At 43.4% G+C, this 6,000-nt stretch overlaps 1 protein-coding gene across 1 annotated transcript in view; it reads right to left on the reverse strand.

Moving 5' to 3' along the window:
* CSRP3 (cysteine and glycine rich protein 3) overlaps window positions 1-6,000 on the reverse strand; it is a 28,043-nt gene extending 22,043 nt beyond the window's left edge. The window contains exon 1 of the mRNA XM_034769779.1: window positions 5,897-6,000. The gene's annotated coding sequence lies outside the window, so the exon portion shown is untranslated. The remainder of the gene's footprint in view (window positions 1-5,896) is intronic.

Consider the following 6,000-nt stretch of genomic DNA (forward strand, 5'->3'; position numbering starts at 1 on the left):
TTGAATCCTGGCAAGAGTACCATAGGTGTGAGAAGCAAAGTCTGCTCTCAGTTACATGAATGCAATGCAATGCAATGCTCTTTCTCCCTGCTGAAGTCAAGTCATGGAAGTTGAGTTGCACCATGTAGCAGAAGTTAGCTCAAGCTCTTTCATGTCCAGGCAGATCAGAGAAGGACTCAGTTTACAGGTTTAATCCAAATGGATATCACACAGTAAATTTTACTGCAATATTCTTGTCCTACACCATTGTGTCACGTTGCTCTAAGGCAATAAACAGCTGCTGCATTACTCCCCAGAAGAAGACGTGTTTCACCAGTGGGGGAAGTGAACCCTCTATGTCAGTGTCTGTAAAGCACACTGAGGTCATTGTATTAAAGACACTATACAGATGCAAAGTAGTATTATTCCCATGAAGACAGAGTTGACTTTTCTAGGACTCAAACCAGGAGATACAGGGAGTCCACACATTTCAAACTATGATATCTTCAAAAGGTGGAATCTCTCTTGCTAAGGCTCCCAGAATGCTCTTTAAGAATGTTCACCACAGTTATCTGGGTGAATTTTGTATCTTGATTTGTACATCCTCAGGTTTGAGTCCATTCCTAAACATGGTATCCAGTGCAGATATGGAAGCTGAAACCACATAAGCCTTAGACAATTCTTGTTGGCAAATAGTGCACTCCTGCGTGCCTCCAAACCTTCAGTTCTGCTTATTCAAGGAGGTTAAACCCTGGCTATGTTTCCCCCTTACATGGTCTGTGTATTCACAGAACAGGTCCATGACATGGGCCATGACAGGGCAATGCTATTCCAGCTCAGTGCTACTGTACAACCAATGGGCCTCAAACCTGAGTTGAAATCAAAACATGTAATGTGCATTAGTAATTTGGGATACAATTTTCAAAAATGACTCAGTGCCTTAGGAGCCTACATCCCATTTTCAAAAGCGTTAGGAGTTCCCAAGTGTTTTAGGCACATTTGAAAATAGGACTTTGTCTCCTAAATTGATTTTGAAAATTGAACTCTTAGGCTGGGATTTTCCAAGGATCCCAAGGGATTTAGAGCCCAGCACCCAAATTCCGGTGATATTTAAATGACTAAGTCTTTTAAACTCCATTGAAAAGCCCAGACTTAGTCTCTATGGTCCACTAAATCTGTGGTCAGCCAACTGTGACTGCCAATCATGGTGGTGATTTCTGTGGTTTGTAGAGATTTCTGTGACCATAGGGAATGTAATGCGACCACCATACTTGTTTCACATGAGCCACTGAACTGCCATTGGACAGCAACAGCATTAGACCTGAGCATTTCTGTACAGTATCACTGAGCTGGAGTAGCATTCTTGTTCTGGACATGCCAACTAGCACTCAGTGTCCCACCTTGTTCCATATCAGAGCTCTGCTATCATATGAAGTACAACTTTCACGTGTCAGGCATGCAGCCATAAACACATGATTCATTTTATTTAGGGCTTCTCAGAATGTCAGGGCAGCCGGACCAGAGGATTTAGGGCAGGATCCAAAACCTATTGAAATCAGGAGTCATTCTGTTGAATTCCATGGGCATGGGATCAGACCCATAGTCAGGATTCCCTTCTTGCTCAATGCAATTTCATAAAGGAGCAGTATTAAAAATTGATGACATGATATGGCCCTAAGAATATCATCTCTGCACTGGACAGGGCTACCAGAAACTTAAGGCTTTAGCATTTCACCTCTAAGACCAGGATTCACAATGGGTTAGGGTAACCACTATATGAATTTGATGGTCTAGACCTGATCATATCTGTCTGAAGTGCAAATACCACTTTACTATCGGGCTAACTCATAAGATGTCCAACTATGGAAGTCTACTATCAGAATACCAGGGTTGTTGCACATTAGCTTTGAAGTGAATAAGCAGAGCAGGAAATGTAAGGTATTATGGTAACTGGATAGTACAGTGACAGGCACAGTAGAAATGTCTAGATCGGGGTCGGCAACCTTCGATACACAGCCCATTGGGGTAATCCAAAGGCAGGCCACAAGACATTTTGTTCATATTGACCGTTGGCAGGCACGGCCCCGCGCAGCTCCTGGTGGCCGCAGTTCACCGTTCCCCAGATTTAGGCATTTAAGTCCCATTTGTGGGTGCCACTACAATCCACAAAACTCCCGCTCAGCTGCTGCCTAACTCTATAGGTGCCTGTTTTTGCAGTAAAAGTTCCCTAGGTTCTGCCTGTGGGCGTGCACACTGCTGCCTCCCACTAGGAGTCCAGATGCCTATCTCCTGCTTACTCCCCAGTGTGAGCCATGAACCACTAGGCTGGAAGTTCCAAACTGTGAGGAATGCATGACAAGATTATTAGGGGCTTGCGAAGTCCTGACAGGACCGCACTGAGCGGCGGGGTTCAGGAGTGGACTTTGTCGGGCAGGGGAAGCGGATGTGGCTCTGTTTGGGTGAGGACCAGGCTCTCTGCCTCTCTTGCTTCCCAACTGCTACAGCTGCAGTCACCATCAAGCAGCAGTTACCCTCCTCTGCTGGGGAGGCTGTGAGCAGGGAGTGGAAGGCAGCAAACCAGAAGTAGTAACTCACCCCTTTACCATGCAGGTACCCCCTCCTGACTCCAGCCCTTCAGCGCAGCCCCAGGGCGCAGAGGCCCATCAGTTTCCCCTGCCAGACAGAGCCTTTGCAGGGGAAGCAGATAGGGCCACACTGAAGAGTCAGGAGGGGGCTCTGTCAGCCAAGGGGGGCACTACTCACAGGGTGCAGCCTTCCACTCCCCTCCTGACCCCAGCCCTTCAGCATGGGCCCTGTTTGCTTCCCCTATGCGGGGAGGGAGAGGAGGGCGGGAATAAGTCTGATCTCGGCAGCTGAGATTGCCCAACTGCTGCGGGGAGCAAAGTCTTCCTCTGCTGCCACATGATGAGTATCTATCTCCTGCCCCCTTACAAAGGGGGGTGCACATGGGACATGAATCTCCAAAGGGGGGCGCAGCAAAAAAACTTTAGAAACCTCTGCGCTAGGCTATGGGATATTCTGATGTGGGGCTCCCTCAATCTCTCTGCTTGAAGTTGTTCCACATTGATTAAATATTAATTGGGCTAGAGAGAATCACTCTGTAGCGTTGTATACACTGACCTGAGAGGTGGCAGTTCCCTGTTCAAACCCCTTCTCCTCCTCAGGCGGAGGGGGAATTTGAACCCTGGGGTCTTCTACATCCCAGGTGAGTACCAAAGCCAGTGGGCTAAAAGTTATAAGTAAACCAGGCCGCCCCCTGCACCCAGCTGTTCTGTGTGAAGTTAGGCCACATATCTGACCTGAGGGGTCCAATCTGGTAGGTTTGCTCAGAGGCTGTCTATCTTCCCCCTCCCCACCCTTCCAGTTCATGGAGATAGGTACCTCCCTGAGGGTGCACTTAGGCGCTTATCTCTGAGAGTGGTGTGGGACTTAGGACACACCCCTCTCATCGGCATATCTAGTGAAATCAAGCCACCTAGAGTGCTGGCTTTTGTGGATCACAGTCTAACGGTATGTCTACACTTAAAATGCTACAGCGGCACAGCTGCGCTGCTGTAGTGCTTCAGTGTAGACACTACATACACTGACAGAAGGGGTTCTTCCATTGACCTAGCACTGTCTACTCCGTGTGTTGGATCAGCATAGCTATGTCTCTCAAGGGTGTGGGTTTTTTCCCCACACATCTGGGAAGTGTAGCTATACCAACGTAAATTTTCAATGTAGATCAGGCCTCAGACTCCTATTTCTCACCATTCTTTGTATAGGGAGTTTAGCTGCCTAACTCAGGCTTTGTAGATCACAGTGTTGTTCCTGTGATCTCCCAGGTGCCTAAGTTAGGTGTTGTGATGCTCAGCATCACAGTACGTAAATCCCTTTGTGGATCCAGGCCTTAACCTTCCTGTGCCTCAGTTTCTCCTCAGTAAAATTGGGATAATGATACTTTTGTTCCTTTATGACTAACTTTCAAGAGCTTCAGATGAAGTGTGCTAAAGAAGAGCTAGGTATTATTACTAGGAACTCTACTGTTCTTCAAAATATTAGTTCTGTAGCAATTTCTAATTTATTTAATATTTTAAACTATCAGTTATAATACAGTATTTCTTGTTATAAACACCTAGCGCCTCTCAACATTTGTTTATTTAATAAAAATATTTTTAAACATATTAATACTGTACTAAAACCTGAAAGTTAAAAAAAAACACTTTATTTTATTTCTCTCCTGCCACAACTGTTAGAGTAAATTGTGTTGAACATTTAAGGATCTGCAGTGTCCCACATTGACACTGTTTTATGTCAAAAAGTGTGCAGGTATTTTGATCAAAATCTAAAACAAGTCCTTCACAGAAACCAAATTTAGTCGGCAAAATGAGACTGCAACACAATAAACACTCATATTTGCAGAGTGAAATCACATAGCTGAGTGTGGCAGAATTGTGTCACTTTCATAATCACTTTTATATTCACACACATTCAAATGGAATATGAATAATATTTTGCACTTACATAGGATTGACTAATTAATGTAACTAATTTAGCCTCCCAACATCTTTGCAATAGGCAAATATTATTATCTCTTATTTTCCAGAATGGTAAACTGAAGCATATCGCCTAAGGGTAGGATTTTCAAAATGGCCTAAGAGATGCAAGAGCACAAGTTACATTGGCTTTCAGTCATTTAGGCCTTTTCTTTCAAAATCACCTAAAGGACTTGTTGAAGAGTTAGCCAGAGTTAAAGCTGGCAAAATTACTCAGGAGTCTTGATTAGACCCCCTCCCTACTGATCTGACATTTTCTAGCATGCTAATATTACAGTTTTGTCAAAACCCCCTTTATTGCATTACATATATTTTAAAAACACCAACAAACTCCCCTGCCACTGACACTAGAACCAAATACTTTGAACTGGTTTTAGAAAATCAGAGCCATCTGATTCACTTGCATCTTGGCAGCAGTGCCCTACATTACAAGTGATCTGTATGAATCAGGTTTACGCAGTATGTTCCTCTAGCACTAATGCCACAATATCAGCTGTTGCTTTTATGTTCACAAGTGTCTACTTATAAATCTTTGTCATAATAATGGCGCCGTTCCTGGTCCTTCACGCCTTATGCAAAATTCTCATTGTAGAGTTTTACCAACATATGGACACAGAATTATTGTTTTCCAGGATGAGCCAGGCTTCACTAAAATTATTTTAATTCTACACTTGAATTTTTAAACATGCACACACATTTCTAGAATTATTTCCCCCCTACTGTTTGGAGTTCCCCACAGGCTGGTTTAATCAAACAGCCTGTATGTGCATGTTTAAAGCAACTCCAGAAGAGAATGACACATCTGCATCTTGTGAATTGCTTCATCTTCTACCTATGCTGTGTTATTTAGTGTTTTATCAAGGGGGCACGTGTTGAATTTGATTCCAAATCAACACATAAACAGCTGTTGCCAGAGTTTAAAAATATTTGTTCTGACTGATTTTTTTTATTTAAAATCCTTTTATCTAAAAAATTGTGTAAAATCAGTAAATATTACCAGCTGAACTGAGTTTGGAGTCTTTTGAAATTTCCAGTAAAGTCCATTCATTTTTGTCCTGCTATCTTATTAAGCCTGTATATTAAAATGTTGAGTGTGCCTGGTGGAAAATATGATTCCATTGCTTTTTAATGTGACACCCTGTATCTTCAGTTCTCTTAAACTACTAAACGCCACTATGTCAATAAACTCCTATGGACTCCAGTACAGCTGTCAGCCCCACAGAGCTCACACTTCTGCACTATACCTATAAATTCCTTTCAGTAAAGCAGTAGGCCACAAATAATCCCCAGCAGAGAAAAATGTATTCCGTAGGTCCCTATCAGCAAATAGACCCACCAGAACCCTTTGTGACAATACCTACCGGACTAGGTTATCTTGTCTTCTTTGGCTTGATGAAGAATCTGAACTGGAGGGCTCCTGCACTCTTTAAATATGCTTAAGTGGTCACCAGTGTTGGCTCTATAA

This window comes from Trachemys scripta, chromosome 4 (assembly GCF_013100865.1).
Source record: "Trachemys scripta elegans isolate TJP31775 chromosome 4, CAS_Tse_1.0, whole genome shotgun sequence".
Taxonomy (NCBI): domain Eukaryota; kingdom Metazoa; phylum Chordata; order Testudines; family Emydidae; genus Trachemys; species Trachemys scripta.